The sequence below is a fragment of the Typopeltis vanoorti genome, chromosome 24 (assembly GCF_054136105.1).
Source record: "Typopeltis vanoorti isolate ZY-2024b chromosome 24, IOZ_Tvanoo_1.0, whole genome shotgun sequence".
Taxonomy (NCBI): Eukaryota; Metazoa; Arthropoda; class Arachnida; order Uropygi; family Thelyphonidae; genus Typopeltis; species Typopeltis vanoorti.
In genome coordinates, this window is record NC_143572.1 from 50,952,142 (window position 1) to 50,970,554 (window position 18,413).

Here is an 18,413-nt window from a genome sequence, read left to right on the forward strand (position 1 = left end):
CTAGCAACATGTCTATCATACTGAACCCTGAAATCATTCATACTCTTTACATTCAAAATTCTCTCTGGCAAATGCATTCCACTCTTCATGTTAAAATTTACTCCTTACATTCCTTTTATCACATCCTTACACAGCTTCAGGGATGGACTTTTGTTCTTCCTGTCTTACCTTCCACTATTTTTATAATTGTTTCTGTATTAATCTGATAAAATCCCTCGACTAACTTGAAAGTCTCTATAACATCACCACTTTTTCTCCTATCCACAAAACTCTGCAATCTACATTCCCTTAAATGCTCTATATAACTAATATTCCAGAGTACTGATATCACTTTGGTTATTCAAACAAATAACCAAAGTGATATCAGAACTCTGAATTTTCTGTAGTGTTTCCACACCACAATGGAAACTAGCCAAATTTGAGCATAATAGTCCGTGTGGTCTGACCAAGCTCCATACAGAACCACCACCTCCTCATCTCTATATGTCATAGCAGCAATATAATGTGCAGTCTTTGCAATACTTGCAATGCACCCTTGAAACTTTAGTCCATTGTCTACCATCACCCTAAGATCCTGAATTTTATCCACCTCCTGAAGAACAACTTTGCCAATACTGCATGCAGCCTTATATTTCAGCACTCCAAAACATAGCACCTTGCATTTATTAATATTAAAACTACAACTCCACGCTTCATAATAATGTTTAATGATAACTGTGACAGGTACAGCACTAAACTTAAGTAATTGTAGAAACAATTTAAATTGTAACTGACACCTAATATCCTTACATGGCACACTCTATGGATCAGATAACTACAAGGATAGTCTGAAAAGTTCTTGGCCTCGACCACAGATGACAACACTATTGGCAAGATTTTTTTTTTTTTCTAAGTTGGTATACATCTGTCAAAAGCATCCATGTGAAATTGCAAGTCATTCTATCAAGTGGTTCGTTTTATACAGATGTCTGAAGCAAAAGTGTTGTCTGTATCCCTTGAAATGGATAAAATTGAGTATTGTGTGGTTATAAAATTCTTTATTAAAGAAGGTTTAACGGCAAAACAAATTCATTCGAAGTTCATAAAAGTTTATGGGCACTGTTCTCCTTCGTTTTCAACAATTAAGAAGTGGGCTGCTGAGTTTAAACATGGCCGTACCAGCCTTGAAGATGATCCACATGAAGGACGTCCAAAAAGTGTAACCACACCAGAAATCATTGATCAAGTGCACGATATGGTATTGGATGACTGGCGAGTCAAAGTGCGTGAAATTGCTGAGATTATAGGCATTTCAAAAGAACATGTAGGATATATTTTGCATGAAGAATTGCAAATGAAAAAGCTTTGCGCAAGATAGGTGCTCACAGCAGGTCAGAAATGCGCTCACATGAAAATCTCTGAACAGTGCTTGGAGCGTTTTAACAAGAACAGAACTGATTTTGTGTGTCGATTTACTGTGAATGGTGAATCCAAGATGAGACTTGGATTCACCATTACACACCAGAATCCAAACAGCAGTCAAAACAGTGGATAGAAGCCAGTTGTTCAGTGCCAAAGAAGATAAAGTTGGTTCCATCAGCAGGAAAGGTCATGGCATCAATGTTTTGGGATGCTAAAGGCATTTTTTGTTTATTAATTATCTTGAAAAGGGTAAAACAATAATGGTGGAATATTATTCCAATCTTTTAACCAGACTAGATAAAAAATTCATGAGAAAACACCTGGTTTGCAGAAGATAAAAATCATCTTTCATTAGGACAATGCACCTGCCCACAAAGCTGTTTTGGCAATGGGAAAATTAAGGGATCTGCAATATGAATTGTTGGAACATACACCCTATTCCCCAGATTTGGTTACCTCTGACTTTATCTTTTCCCAAAACTAAAACTCTTCCTCGCTGGTCAGCGTTTTTCTTCAAATCAAGAGGTGATTGCAGCTGTAGAACTGCAGAGTTCTCAGCCTAACTGAGTTAAGCCGAGAACTTTTCAGACCACCCTCGTACAAAGTTAATTTAGAGAAGTCCAGCTATTAGGTCTTAAAATTATAATCTCCAGATCTTTGGTAAATTAATGCAACCATACTTGTTGAGGTTGGGAGAGTGCTTCATAACTGATGCTGATTCTAAGAATAGCCTCTGAGACCTGTAATGACTTCTATGTGATGTAGCTGTTTCACTCCATCTGATCCAATGTGAAGGAGTATTCAGAGCATGGTCTTGGTATCACTTATATGATTGAGCATTATTATAAATAATGAGCAATGACTAAGCCTCTCTTTAATTACAACTCACACTTATTTGTTCAAGTGTATTCAAATTACTGAAATTACTTACTAAAGGGTTTCTATAAAATTAATTCAGAAGATATTTTTGAGAACAGGGCTGGTTGTGGGAGGACTAGGGGACACCTATGGAAGCTGGGCAAGAGTGTGGTTAGCAAGGGTGTTAGAGCTGGGTTCTTTACTTTTAGAGTGGTAAATGAGTGGAATGGACTGCCAGAGTCTGTGGTGGATGCTGTGATAGTGAATGAGTTTAAGGCGAGGTATGATAGATACTGTATGAATGTTTCGATGAGTCTAAGGACTCACTGGAGTTGCCCATAATAATAATAATAAATCTTCCATAGAAAATTAACATCAGCAATATTTCCTATAATTCTACTTAACTTTCCATTGTGAGCAAACATTTGAAGATCTTCAGCCAATCCACATGAAATATCATTAGCAAATAAGTTAAACAGTAAAGGACCAAGAACAGAACCTTGAGGCATGCCACTGGTCACCTTCCTTTACTGGGACAATGCTCTATCATATGCAACTTACTGGTATTGTTCATAAAGTCAATTTTCAATCTATCTAACCAACTTGCATCCAATCCCATCTTCTGCAGTTGAGGTATCTTATACATCAACTTTTCATGAGGTAATCAATTAAATGCCTTTGTAAAGTCCAAGAATATCAACTGTATATGAAACTCCCTTATCCAACACATTCAGCACCTTATCATAAAATGTAAGCAGATTGATAAAACAAGACCTGTCTTTCACAAGTCTATGCTGACTATCATGAAGAATCCTATGTTCATCAACCCAACTAGTTTCTCCAATGCTTTTACCACAACTGCAGCTTGGTCTATAATTAGAAATTTATATTGTAAACTTGGTTGGTTTATGGTATAAGGAGAGCAAAGGTCATACTGCACCATAGCAAAGATTACAGCTGTATATAAGTTGTTAATAAATAGCGAGAAAGAGATTTAGTAAATAATATATATGTACAAAAATTAAGTCATGCAGTATCTATCTACATAAAATTTATAATCAATGCCTTTGTATAAATTAATTGTTTGTAAAAAGTTAAAAAAAATGCAATTTATCCAAGTCTGATACCATCTGCCTGAGTGTATATGGCTTTGCTAAAAATTTCATTCCTCTCTCGTGTCAAGTACTCTCATTCCACTAGAATATAACTAGTAAGATGTGTTGATTTTTTTTTTTTTTTACACAGAGGTGGATCATCAGTCATCAGTAAATAAGAATGCGTAATATGACTGTGAGTTATGTGGGTCCTAGAAATAACTTCCTCTCTTCTGTTTCTATGTTGACTAGTCTGGTAATGTTTAATTTCAGGTTAATATCATCTAATTTGTTTGTCAGTGCTTCCTGACATGATGACCACAACTGAGCAATTAGCTTTGATCATATAAACTATCTGTATATGGTACTGTCAAACAGTATATTGGATTTCACATGCTACATACAGCTATTTGATGATGATGCAAAGATAAGTTAATCAGAAGTGCTGCTGGCAATACTTGCAGAATGATTTAAATAGGCTGGCATTGGGGGCATATGAAAATGGCTGTCATTTCAATGTTAATAAATGTAAGGTGTGATTCAATATTGGGTATCTAATCACATTTTGGTGTGATTAGATATCCAATATCGTATTATATTGGTGGGATTATGCTAGAAGAAAATTATCAGACTAGGGATCTTGGAGTTTTAGTGGACAGAAAGTTGAAGTTCAAGGGTCATACAGCAAAAACTGAAAATACAACTCAGAAAATAATTGCAATGCTGAAACGAACTCTGAAATGTAAATACAGGGTGTCCCAAAATTCACACAAGAAGTAATTTTGATAGAAAACACAGGTTTTTAATTAAAAGTTGTAATTTCTTATTGATTCATAAAGTATACAGTATAGGGTTATGCATGGAATAGCATATCATCTGGTAAATGGCCTCCACGGCTTTGCTGGCACATACGCACTTCTTTTGTCGAAATTTTCCATGACCGTTTTGCATAAATGTGGCTGAATTTCGTTGATACAGTGCTCAATTTCCTCCTTCAAGGTGTGGGTGGTCATGGGCTTGTTGGCATAAACCTTAGACTTCAAAAAACCCCAAAGAAAAAAGTCCAACGGCGTTAAGTCACATGATCTGGGCGGCCAATTCTGATCACCAAAACAGGAAATTACATGACCAGGAAATGACTCATGCAGTAATTGAATTGTTTCTCAGGCTGTATGGCATGTGGCAACGTCTTGTTGAAACTATATCCATATCCACATCTTGCAATTTAGGCACAAAAAACTGGATTATCATGTCGCGATAGCGAGCACCATTAACTGTTACTGCCTTACCAGCCGCATTTTCAAAGAAGAATGGACCGATGATGCCTCCAGCCCAAAATCCACACCATACAGTGACACGTTGTGGATGCATTTGTTTCTCAACAATCACTCGTGGATTTTCTGAACCCCAAATGCGACAATTTTGTCGATTAACGAAGCCATCAAGATGAAAATGAGCCTCATCGCTGAAGATGATTTTGTTCGAAAAATAAGCATCCATTTGTTGTTGTTCCATAATCCATTCAACGAACTCTCTTCGCTGTGTGTGTGGTCACTAGGCTTCAGTTCTTGAGTCAATTGAACTTTGTAAGCATAAAGATGCAAATCTTTCGTGAGAATATGCTGTAGAGAGCTTCTCGAAATGCCCAATTCAAGACCATGGTGCCGAATTGATGTTCCTGGACTCTCAGCAACACTCTCACAAACTGCTTCGATGTTTTCTGTTGAATGACTTGTTGAAGGACGGCCAGAGTGTATAAGATCACTAATTGATCCAGTTTCCTTGAATTTTTTAATTAATCTTTTCACAGTTGATGAAGTTAAATCACTATTCCGACCATATTTTGTATGAAAATTGTGAACTGTAGCTGCCAAACCTTCATTATTTTTAAAATATTGCTCAACAATGAAAATGCGTTGTTCTTTCGTGTAGTGCTCCATTTTTAATAACCCTGAACTGTCAGCTGTCATGCTGTCTTTTTTTTCTCGTTGGCATCACTTTACTGCACAAATGGCACTAAATTTAAATCTTGCGTGAATTTTGGGACAAAATTACTTCCTTATAATTCCCTTTATAAGGAAGTAATTTTGCCTCTTTACAAGGCCTTGATAAGACCTCACCTGGACTATTGTGTACAGGTCTGGTGTTCTGGTTTCCATGGTGATTCTGATACAGTGCAGAGAGTGCAAACGAAAGTGTAAAAATAATATAAGGATTGTGAAATACTGATTATGAAGACAAATTGAGAATTTGCAGGCAGCAGACAACTGCAAACAGGAGAAAGAGAGGTGATATGATTGACAGTTACAAAACTTCTGAAAGGGTTATACAGAATTTTAGTAAATGGAATTTTTCATTTATGGAGAGTGGGGATAAGACGTGAGAGCATCCTTGGAAGTGAAGAATGAATGCTGTCAAGAAGGTAGGTGAAGGCTAGGTTTTTCTCTCATAGAGTTGTGTGGGATTAGAATGGATTGTCATCGGATGTTGTAAGTGTATAAAGTAGCGTAAATGACAAGAACAGGTATGACAGCTGGTCGAAATAGTATGGCCTCCCTTGATGAGTTCCTGACTTCCTGGAGGTCTCTTTTAATAATATCAAAAACGTTTGAGGTGATATAGTAGCTGCATCTGCAGTCTCATTTCCCTTTCTTCCAATGTGGCCAGGAATCCAGAGAAGCTAAACATCAAAATTAAGGATCTTCATTTTGTAGAATAGGTGTGACCACTCACACAGCCTGTGGACTATAAACAGAAGAGGAGATAGTGCATAAAGAACTTAACGAGTCTGTATAAAATACACACGTCTGGTAGTAATTTTCATTTATGTGTGCAAGTGCAAGCTCAATGGCATGCAACTCTGCTGTATAATTACTGCATTCAAGTAGGATCTGATTGGAGATAGTAATGTCAGAAACACAGCAGCACAGATAACAGAGATCACTTATTTTGAATCATCAGTATAAACAGGCAAAAAATCAGAGTTGGCTGATCTGAGTGCATTAAACAATTGTAAGCAGACAGATGATGGAGTATGAGATGATTGGGTCTAAGTAGTTGACAAAGTGAGAAGTTGCAGGGCGACGTGCAAACCTGCCATGGAGGGATGCTGTTATGTTTGGTGCAGGTAATGTTGTCAACATTCATGCCAATAGCCTGCTTAATCTCTTTAACATGCATACCAAAAGGACACATGGCAGTCTGGTATGCGTATATGATATTGAGCTTCCCAATGCAGAAAAAAGAGACTATTCCATGTAGGATACTCTGGAATAAACTTCATTTTTAGGACATAATTAAGAGACAACTGTTTCTGTCTAAATGATAGAGCAGTTCATTTGCTTCAACGTAAAAACTGAGTAGGAAATGTGGAAAGGCACGTAGCTATCAATATTTTGATAGTACTGGTGCCTTTAAGTTATTCTGCTTTTCAGAACCTGAAGCAATGAATATATCTGTACCCCATTGAGTAGAGGATAAAGTGCAAAGGAGAATCAAAGGAGTTGACAAAATGTGTGCAAGGAATGTAAGTTTTCTGTCAAAGATGAGTCCAAAGAACTTGGATTCTGTTGTTAGTGGAATAACAATTTGTCGCATTCTTAATTCAGGATCTGGGTGAAGAGTGTGTTTTCGACACAGACATTTTTGTCTACTGAAAAACCTGAACCCATTACTAAGAGCCCATGAATAAGCATGATCAATTTCTTTCTGAAGTTGTCTTTCAATTAGTGTGACAGTAAATTGTGAGGTAATCAAAATATAGAGCATTGCCCACAGTGGGAGGAAGCTGAAAGTGATTGAGTTAACTTTGATAGCATAAAAGTGTCAAACTTAAGACAGAACCTCGAGGAAGTAAATCTCAAGGGAAAGTTCTTCTTTCCTCGAGATGTACTTCCCACTCTGACTTGGAAGCTTGTCTGGAACAGAAAGTTTTTAATAAATATGGGAAAGCGTGCTCTGACACCTCATAGGGTGAGACAGCATAAGAGTTCTTTTTATTTCCTCATTTTCTCCCAAAAGTGGCTGTCATAGCTTTGAGATTATGCAACAACACATCCATTATGGTCGAAGGTAGACAAATGACATGTTTGCATCTATCTTTCATTTTCTGGATTTTATTCCATACAATTTTGCATTGGCTGTTTGATTAATTGATGAGATAAATTGGATTCAAGATTGCTTTTGACTAATGTCTCTAATAACGTGCTCTGGTCCAAGAATGGTTAAAAGCTGTTAAGTTTGATGTGGTGTGGTATCTACAAAATATATCTCAAGCTTTATTTTTTAGATGTCTGGTATTCTGATCTCCCTGGGTTCTACCAAGGCTTTGGATAGAGTAGAAATCATGGAAATCAAGATGTTGCTGACTGGACAATGCAATCTGTTACACACTTTACTGCTTCATTGAGGTGTTTGAGTGACTGTACCAGCATTAAATTTTGTAAGATGGAAAAAAGTATTCCAGTCAGTCTGATCCATTTTCTATATGGGCATCCCTGTAGCAGAACATGGTTCATGTGAAGACTGTGCAAATAACAGGAAAATGATCACTTCAGTAGATGTCTTTGACATCCCATATGAGCAGTGGAAAAATGGAAGAAGAGCAGTTTGTAAAATCGATTGCAGAATATGAGCAAATACATTAAAGATATGAAGAAATTATATACTTGGTTTTAATCCTTTAACCCAAGGAAGCAAAACAATGTTTTGCATGTAAAATATATTCATGCCAGAGTACTTGTATATAGAGGCTAATGACCTCCATTTGCCTTTGTATCCCATAATGGGAAGCATCCCCCCCCCCCCCTTACAGACGTGTAAAATGCTATGCATAATGAGAATTGCCACTATGCAGACCGGTCTTGAACTTTATTGAGGTCTCATCAGTGGGAGACAGACCCAGGAGAGATACCAAGGTTGAAGTAATGCAGAAGTCCTATATATCTCATAGCATTTTACACATCTGTAAGGGGGGGGGCTTTGCATTATGGGATACATACCAAGGCAAGTGATGTGAATTCATTAGTCCCTACATACAAGTAGCTCAATCATGAATATATTTCATGTGCAAATCATTATTTTTCTTCCTTGGGGAAAGGATTAAAACCAATTATATAACTTCTTGGTATCTTCAACGAGCAAGTAGGCATATAGAAGGAAGTATTGTCTATTATTGACAAAGGAGAGATAAATGATAAAAACCTCATCTATTTGTGCTGGCAGCACCCCACAGAGTGTTGTGCTATTAAAGTCATCCATAAAAAATATTGGATCATATAATTAGAATATAAGGATACTGAGATGGATTTAATTTAATCCAGCATCCAGTTATAAATACATTGAACATACTGTAATAAGAAATCCATGGATAGGCAAATCTCTACTGTTTTCAGAGCAATATTAAGGAGACATGTAGAAAGGAGTATGATCACTTAGATAGCTAATCCACCATAAGCAGGACCACCTCCAGGTTTGTGCTTGATATCCATTGTAAAAATTTTCCTACTGGTTTAGCTTTGTAGACGTGTCTGGTTTTTTGGGAGGCTGAGAGCTTACCTTTGTCAGGTTTATATTTATTAACTGATTTTGGGAAGTATGAACTGCCAGCATCCATCTCTTCCTCTGGTAAAATATTCAATCCATCATCAAATTTGTTAGGGTCAGTTAGCAAGTTTAATTTACTTTCAGTAAATGCCAAAGTATCTATTTTTTCTGTGGGGACATCTGGTAGTTTATCTTTAAGTAATACATTTGCCATAATTTTTTTACAAGTAGATTCTCATCAAATGACTATTTTTGGAGTTGTTTCTGAAGAGAGATCATAGATCATGCAATTGATAATTTTGACAGAGAAGCATTCCTGATTGTAAAGATCAGGTATAGTGAAATTATCAGATGGTGGAATAGAAATATATGTATGAGATGTTGACATTTTCTTAGCTGCTACTTTCTCAGCATAAGAGGATCTCAGAATAGGTGTGGTGGTGGTGAATAACTTCCTTTTTTGCATCCTGATATAATATATTTTGTTCTGATTTAATTTTTTGCATTTCTTTTTCATCTTTCCACTTCTGATATGCATGGAAGCAAGCTAGATGATCTCCCTGATAGCTGACACATTTTCTTTGCAGAGAAAGATTTGTTATCATGCTTTACTATCACATGAGTACAGATGGTAGAGTCATGACCAGCAGCTTGGGGTCGCCTATATTTTTGACATTTAAATCATCTTAGTGGATTAGGGATGTACAGTCTAACAGTATAGTACAGTACACTTGGGATACCCTGCTTCTGCAAATGTTGGAGGCTTAGGTGTACCAAAAAGTAAGGATGATGTTCATTGTTGGAACCAGGTGACAATCCCTACATATTAGGATGTACCTCACACCTATCACTCTCTGATCTTTAAGCTCTGAGCATATCTCTTCATCAGAAACATCAAGATTTCATTCTGATATCACTCCTCTACAAGAATTGAGTGTTTTAGGAGGTGTTACTGTGATTGATATTCCATATAGTGATGTTGCTCTCAGCAGTTTCTCAGAATGCTGACTACATGCTGTTTCCACAAGGATATCAACAGAACATAATTTCTTAACACTTTTGGGAGGTCCTGCCAGTCCTAAATTCTTTCGAATAAAGAAGGGTGACATTTTCCGTATTCATTTCTCATCTGTTGTGTGGATGATTAGAAACATTGGTACATTTATATTGGTATCGCATGTCTTTTGTTTCTTACTTTTGTTACCAAATGATCTATCGATGGTATCAGTACTTGGTTAAGACCTCATTAGGGCTCCTGAACATCTGAGGATAAAGAATTCATGCTCAAGAAGTTTTTGTATGGCACCAGAACTACCCGCCCACCACAGAGCCACACATGAATGCCCACTGACCAGCAAGCAATGACTGTGCTCAGGAGCAGAATGCCAGGGACCAGACAATATACCGGCACCAACGAGCCTTGAGTTCCGACCCCAGACCATAGGGTGAGAGACTTACTGCAACACCATCGACCCTTGCAAGCAAGCTCACTAGCCGACTGATCCTGGCCAGGCCATCCATAATCCTCCTCCCATCTTGTCAAAGTAGTGCAAGACTACAAGGATCTCCCTTTCTGGATGTCCATGGGTTGCATCATACAGCAAACACGGCAGCAGGGAGTTGGATCCCAATGATAGTGGCCTGGAAGAAAGGATAGTAAAAAGTCTCAGGAGAAGTAGAGTGAAGAAAAAGAAGATGAATAAAAATGGTTAGTACCATCACTGAGTGTTCCACTTCACCACAAATGGTGGAGAGGACCACTCAGTCCTATGGCGGAGGAGGGGGTTTGTCCTAGATCCATGCTTGTGGAGTGTTACTATTTGGCCTTCTTTCCACTCCTTAGAATTTCCCCACTGTAAGACTTTCATTAAATAACCACATCAAGGGCATAGCTAACTCTTTTGCACATTACTTGAAAATATGTGGTAATAATTGTGTCATCCATTCTCACAACCTTATTAACATATAACCCAATCAACACGATACACCTCCGATTCTTTCATCTCTAATTCCTCCAATGTTTGCCTCCCTTCTGCATGTTGCACAGCATTTACACCAGTGATATACACTGATAAAGTGATCATTAAATAACTTCACTATATCATTTGGCGTGGTCACTTTTGTTATCATAACTATTAAATGTCTAGTATCTCATTCTTATGGTGAAGATTACTGGAGGTGTGTCAGAAATTTTGGTAAGCTACATTTAAAGAAGTCATGCTCACATAACCAACTTATGTTTCTAAAATAATGTAATTTAATCAATTTTATCAAAATGAAGGAAGCTATTAAATCTTACTCTGCTCATAATATTTAGCAAAGCCCTATTGTCTGAAAGGATACATTATATTAAGAAGCTCTTCTTTTCTAATAACAATATAATTTCTGAACTTCAAACTATACTACAGAATAATCTTAACCTTGAACATTTTAATCTGTAGAATTTCTCTTTCTCCAGCCAGACGTGCTCACTAAAATTATAAACAGATGTTGATTTGCAAGTTTGAATTATTAGAACAAAGAAGCCGTCGGTTCGTTCAGCAACTACCCAGCTCTGTTCATGAATAGTAAGTCATAAATTAAATTTAACTAACTGTCCTTTTACCAATGATGAATTAAGTAATGTCAAAAGGTCCAGATTTTATTGTAACACTTCGTCGTTTGCGTCATTTAGACTTTATGGTAGGTGTAGAAAAAGGAACTAGGGAATTATGTACTGATGCTAAGATTTGCGATTGCACAGATTTTATATAAAGCTAAATCTCTGAATATTTATTTACCTGAATTATAAGCTCTCTGCCGAAATGTAAGCCCAAATAACAACATTGCGATAACAAAGCCTGAATATACCACCGGCTGTAATCGCAAACTTAATGTTTGACTGCCAGATAGATCTACTTATAATATAATTGACATAGATCTTACGCTAATTCAGATAAACAAATTGAATAAATTATTAGATCTAACATATTCCTTAGATGATAATACCATTGAAAAGTTGCGGATTCGTCATGTCTCCCACGTATTTATGGACTTCCTAACGTAGACAAATCTGGTTATCCACTATGTCCAATAGTTGATTGTATATCATCTCCTACTTATTATTTGGCAAAATATCTTCCAAGACTTTACTGTAAAAATAACTTATATCAAAAATAGTTTTGAATTCAAAGAAAAAAAAAAATAAAGATCATCTTTAAGAGTCTGAAATTATGGTTTCATCTGATGTAGTTTCACTGTTTACCGATATACCACTTTCGAAAAATTACAGTTTTTACAAGAGTTTCTTCAAGAAACTACAGATTCATCTGATGACCTCTTCAAATTATTCAAGTTTACTATCAATGGCAGTTATTTTACTTGGCAAATAAATTATTTCAGCAGATCGAGGATATACTGCGATGGATAGTCCTATATCATCTGTTTTGGCTGATATTTTATGGAGCATTTGAGGATCGGATTTCTAAAACCGTTTCTCCTGAACCTCGCATTTGGCCACGTTTTGTGAATGGTCTCACTCCAAAACAGAACTACTTTTCAATTTCTAGATAAAATTAAATCCTTATATACTTACATAAAAGCTCACCATTGAACGAGAATCTGGCAACAGTCTCCCATTCTTGGATACTTTAATACATCGTAACTCTGCTGGTAATATTGAATGTTCTGTTTGCAGCCAGACATTCCACGTATCTTCACATCATCCTTCACACACACACAAAAAAAAAAAAAAAAAAAGTATCAGAATTTTTGTGCACTGAACATGCATTCCTTCTTCTGAGTCTGTTCTATTAGAAGAATTAAATAAAATAACGAGACCTTGATACAGAAAATATTTTATAGTTATCTTCCAGATTCCAGCTGATAAAAAGGATCAGCATACCCTACCTTAAAGGAACATCTGAACAAATAGGACCCTTTGCAGATATAATTTATATATCACCACCAACCTAAAAGTTGTCATCTTTCTTACTGCCTATCAAAGATTCATTATCACCTCTATCCTTGCCTGGTGTTTATCAAATACCCTGTTCTTGTCATTTTTACTACTTTGGACACACTATTTTGCTACTATTAGAATCCAAGAACATCAAGAGTATATAAGATTTTTGGAATTTGAAGATTCAGGCCTTGCGATTCAAAAGATACTACGCTAGGTTCAAATTTGATCGTATATATATATATATATTCTTGAAATCGTATGAAGCCCTACTCCACCGTCCTAATCTTAATCAGACAGACTATGTATGCCTGTCTTTAAGTTTTAGGAAGTGCTTTTAATTGTTTATTTTTTTTTAAAATTAATTATACATCTTACCCAAATCTCTGAACTGTTTCCTCCTACTGTACAGCTGCGATGGAGACACGTGATGTACGGATACCGATGACTCTTTCTTGTGTTTAGAATTTAAATGTTGTTACCAGTTCTGTTTTAGAATTGAAGAACATCAAGATTATATAAGATTTTTTGAATCAGAAGGTTCAGGCCTTGCTTCTCATGACATCAACACTAGGCATAGAGTTTACTGGAATCATACCAATATGTTACACTGGTAGGTTCAAATTTGATCATCTATTTTTTGAATCATGTGAAGTCCAATGCCACTGTCCTAATCTTAATCAGACAGATTATGTATGCCTGTCTTTAAGTTTTGGGAAGTGATTCCTGTTAATTGTTTACAATTTTTATTAATTAATTATACATCTATACCCACTTCTCTGAACTCTAATAATGTTTCCTCCTACTGTACAGCTATGACCAAGACTATTACATATGATATATATGATTATATAGTATGTGATATTATATGCATGCTATATGACTCGTTCTGGTATTCAGAATTTCAATGTTTACCAATTCTTCTGCCTTCTTCCAGAATGAAGTGCATGATATATTGAGTGAAATATATAGTAGTAATATATTCTATTTAGTTTTCACTTATTACATTATATTTCACTTATAACATTAATTTTTTACAGGTAAAAAATTATGCTATATCTAATATGCAGGTCTCTATTAAACATCTAGTTCCATAATTATTCTTCATCTTGCTTGCCACATAGCAGAGAAATTCTCTTGGATTAACTTTGACTTGATGGCAAATCACCTCTCACATTCTAGTTTTCTTTTCATTTTTTTGCCATGCATGTAACCTTGCTGGCTTGCAGTTCCTCATGCATCTGTTCGCTATAAACCATCTTCTACCCCTCCATAACATCTTTTCCTATGCTGCTTGCTTGATTTCACTATTCAACCATCTCACTCAGACTTTTTTCATTCACTAAACTCTTGTCATGCAGTAATATATTGTTTGTGTCACATACTGCCTTGTAATTTTGCATGCATTGTCATCTTTTCTGCACAGTTCATCAACCCAAGGTACTGATGCTAGTCGACTATGGAGCCTCTTATAATCACACACATTATAGTTCCAGTTCCGGATATATACCTTCTTGACAATGACCTTCTTCTGTTTGACCGCCTTCCAAACCAGTACCTCATGATGATCCCACCTGTTGGTGGGAGTCGACTTCTCCACCTTCTGCTGATAATGCATCATCCACAAACAATCAACTTTTATGTTTCAACAACATAAAAGAAGATTGTACACATGGACTTCGTCTAATGATGAATACAGAAATCACAGATTATATTGTTGCATTGTCAGCAGAAGGTGGAGAAGTGCTATCCAAGCAACAAAAACACTACCTGGTGCAGACCATGAAATTTAAATGAGCTTATTGATAGCTAAAGCTTAATTAAAATTAAAGGCTAAGAAGAAACAAAAGGACAGTATCAGATTTGATTTAAATCATATAAATGAAGCATTTAAAGTAGAAGTTGGAAAGAAATTAAGTTTGTAGAAGACAGGAAGAGAATTAGAAAAACTGTGGAAAGGAACAAAACATACAGTCGTAGAAACAGCAGAGAAAACTAAGTAAAGCAACAAGAAAGAAAGATCATAAATGATTGTCAGAAGAAGCTATTCAAATAACACAGGAAAGGTGAAAAATGAACCTTCAGAGAAAACAAAGAAAGGGTTAAACAACCGAGTGCAGATTTCCAGAGCAGGCTAGGAAAGATAATGAAAAACATCTAAACAAAAGGTGCAAGGAAATTGAAGATATTACAGGTAGACTAGGAGATCTGTTTAGAAAAATAAATGATGTTAGAGGGAAGTTTATCCCTAGATTACGCGTTGTAAAAAGTAATTTGGGAAAATGTCTGATGGAAGAAGAAGCAGTGAAAAAAAGATGAATGTAGAGGATTTGTACAAGAAAGATAATATTGGGGGTGCTTAAGGGTCAAAGCCGTATAACTGAGAGGAGACCTCCACATGGCCTTTAAAGGAATGTGGAGAACCGATCAGGGCTTCTGACCTAATGTCCAATCCTCACCTTCTCGTGGTGCACCCTGTTGGGTATCTACTTGGATACTGAATGGACGAGGATGGGCTGGCAATTTGGGATTTAGCCGACCAAATTGTATTCTTATTGGTTAAACCAAAATAAAGAATGATGGTACAACATGACAAAATTTCACGTCAGCTGGGGCGTCGCCCGGTTAAACAAGGCCCCCATTGTTTTCGCCAGGGAACCAGGGCGAACAGCGAAAAGTCAGCTATTGGAACAAATCTGAAAATAAACCCCAACTCAACATCACCAGAGTTAAAGATCGGTACTATCAACATAAGAAGCCTGAATGGCAAAGAAATGGAGCTAGCTGAGGAATTAGAATAAGTACCAGATCGACATAATAGGGGTGACTGAAACAAAAAAGACCAAAACTGGTGAGATCTTTCTGAGCAATAAATACAAAATGTTATATTCAGGCAATGACAATCAAGGAAAAGAAGGAGTAGCCATAGTATTCAACACAAAATATGAGGCTAATCTTCTTGAATGGCAGTCAGTCTCAAGTAGAGTAATGTGGGCAAATATAAGAATGGGGAACTGGACAATGAGACTTATTTGTGCCTATGGTCCCACAGAAGGTTCTACTAAGGTAGAAGTGGAGGAATTTTTTGAGGCTTTAGAAAAAGCAACTCACACAAAAAAAAATGAAAAGTTAGTCCTTGTTGGGAATCTAAATAGCAGAGTAGGAAATGATTGTGAGACATACAAAAATATTTTGGGAAAATTTGGAGAAAAGAGCAAAGCTAATAATAATGGCAAATATCTGTTGGATTTTTGCTCTGGACATGGACTGGTTATTACTAACACCATGTTCCAACATAAAAATGTGCACAAATTCACACGGAGAGAAGAGGCTAGGAATAAGAAAAGTCTCATTGACTATGTTATTGTTGATAGTGATGTTTTCTCCCTGGTGCAGGACACCAGAGTGTACAGAGGATTTGAAATTGGAAGTGATCACTATTTAGTCTTGAGCAGGATAAAATTGAATTTCATATGGAAAAGAATGAAACGTAAGAAAGTTTTAAAGCGAATAAAAGTTGAGCAGCTCTCAAATGTGAACTGTAGACTAAAATACACAAAGATTATTGAAGAAAAAATGAAAGAGTTTGAGAACAGGAATCAAACCTTGGAGATTCAGTGGCAAACTCTGAAGAAAACATTGATTGATTCTGCCAGAGAGGCATGTGGTGAGGTTGTCTGCAAAGATAAAAAAAAATAAGAACTCCCTGGTGGACACAGGAAGTTAAAGAGGCAGTGATGGAAAAGAAGAAAGCATACCAAAAGTTCCTGTCAAATAAGTCAGCTTGTGCTCTTAGAGAATATAGAGACAAATGCAAGAATGCTAAACACTGTGTAAAACTAGCTAAACAAAAGTCATGGGAGGACTTTGGCAAGAATATAGAAAATAAATATCAAGAAGGTGGCAAAATCTTCTGGAGGTTGTTGAAGCTTAAGAATGGAGGAAAGAGTGCTGTAAAAGGAATTAGAGATGATAAAGGTGACATGAAAACGGGAGAAAAAGATATCCTTGAATTATGGAGTAATTACTTTGAAAAACTGCTAAATGAAATAAGCAGTAATAGTATAGTGGTAAAAAACACTGACCAGGCATGCAGTCAGGAATACATATCCATACTTGAAGTAGAAAAAGCCATCAAAGGCTTGAAATGTGGAAAAGGCAGCAGGAGTAGATGATATTTGACCAGAAATGCTGAAATATGGTATAAAAGTTTTACAGTGGCTGCACTGCATAGTTCAGAATGCCTGGATAGGGGGACGAATTTCTGATGATTGGAGTCGAGTACCCATATATAAAAAGGAAATAAAACTGAATGTGAGAATTACAGAGGTATATCCCTACTGAGTGTTCTTGGTAAGATATATGCAAGTATGCTTGAGAAACGGTTGAGAAGAATTGTGGAAGAAAAGCTTGGTGAAGAACAAGCTGGATTCAGGCCAAATAGAGGCTGTCAGGATCAGATCTTCACTTTACGACAAATAGTCAAGAAAGCATGGGAATATAACAAAGATCTGTATTTAAGTTTTGTCGATCTGGAAAAGGCATATGACAAGGTGCCAAGAGAGAAGCTATTCAATACGCTGCAGTTATATGGTGTCAATGGGGCATTATATCAAGCAATACTTAGTCTTTATTTGAGTTGTAAGTCAGCAGTTAGAATTGAAGGAAGTACAGGAAGATGGTTTAATGTTAAATCTGGTGTGAGACAAGGATGTACATTATCCCCTCTGTTATTCATTATATATATGGATCACATTATGAAGGAAAGTGGTATTAAACATGATATCAAAATTGGAGATGTTAATGTCAGCTCTTTGCTTTATGCGGATGATGTTATACTTCTAAATAAATCTGCCTCAAGTCTGCAAGATTCTCTGACTAAATTGAATAGCTGTTGTAATAGATATGGTATGAAGGTTAGCAATAAAAAGACAAAGACAATGAAAATAGGCAGAATCATTGAAAATGTCAACTGTGTTGTGAATGGAGAACCTGTGGAACAAGTAAAACATTTCAGCTATTTAGGCACAATTTTTACTGAAGATGGTAAATTAAATATAGCAATAGACAACAGAATCAGCAAAGCTGGCATGGTGGGAAGTCAAATGAATAAATTCATATGGAATAAGAGAAAAATTAGTCGGAACACTAAATTAGCTGTATACAAGACAGTGTTCAAACCAGTTTTAACTTATGGATCTGAGAGCTGGGTCAGAAGTAAAACACTTGACCAAAGACTAGAGACCACAGATATGAGTCCTGAGAAAGATTATAGACGTGAACAGATGGCATCAATGGCAATATCATATTAAAAACGAGGATATTAGGAAAGAAATTGACATTGTCAGCTCCAGGAATGCGTTAGCAGAGCTAATCTCAGGTGGTATGGTCACTTAAACAGAATGGGCGAGGAAAAATTAGCAAAACAAGTGTTCTCTGCCAGGTTGGCAGCAAAACGACCCAGAGGAAGACCAAGATATAGGTGGATTGATACGGTACAAAGTGCCTTAGATGATAGAAATATAAGATCTGATAATGTTGGAGTCTTGACAAGCAACAGTCTGATTTGGAGGAAA

The 18,413-nt window shown here is 36.4% G+C and overlaps 1 protein-coding gene across 2 annotated transcripts in view; it reads right to left on the minus strand.

The window, feature by feature from the left end:
- The window catches only part of LOC150093190 (guanine nucleotide exchange factor DBS-like), a 450,940-nt gene that overhangs the window by 158,836 nt on the left and 273,691 nt on the right, over window positions 1-18,413 (minus strand). The gene's annotated exons all lie outside the window — the stretch shown is intronic.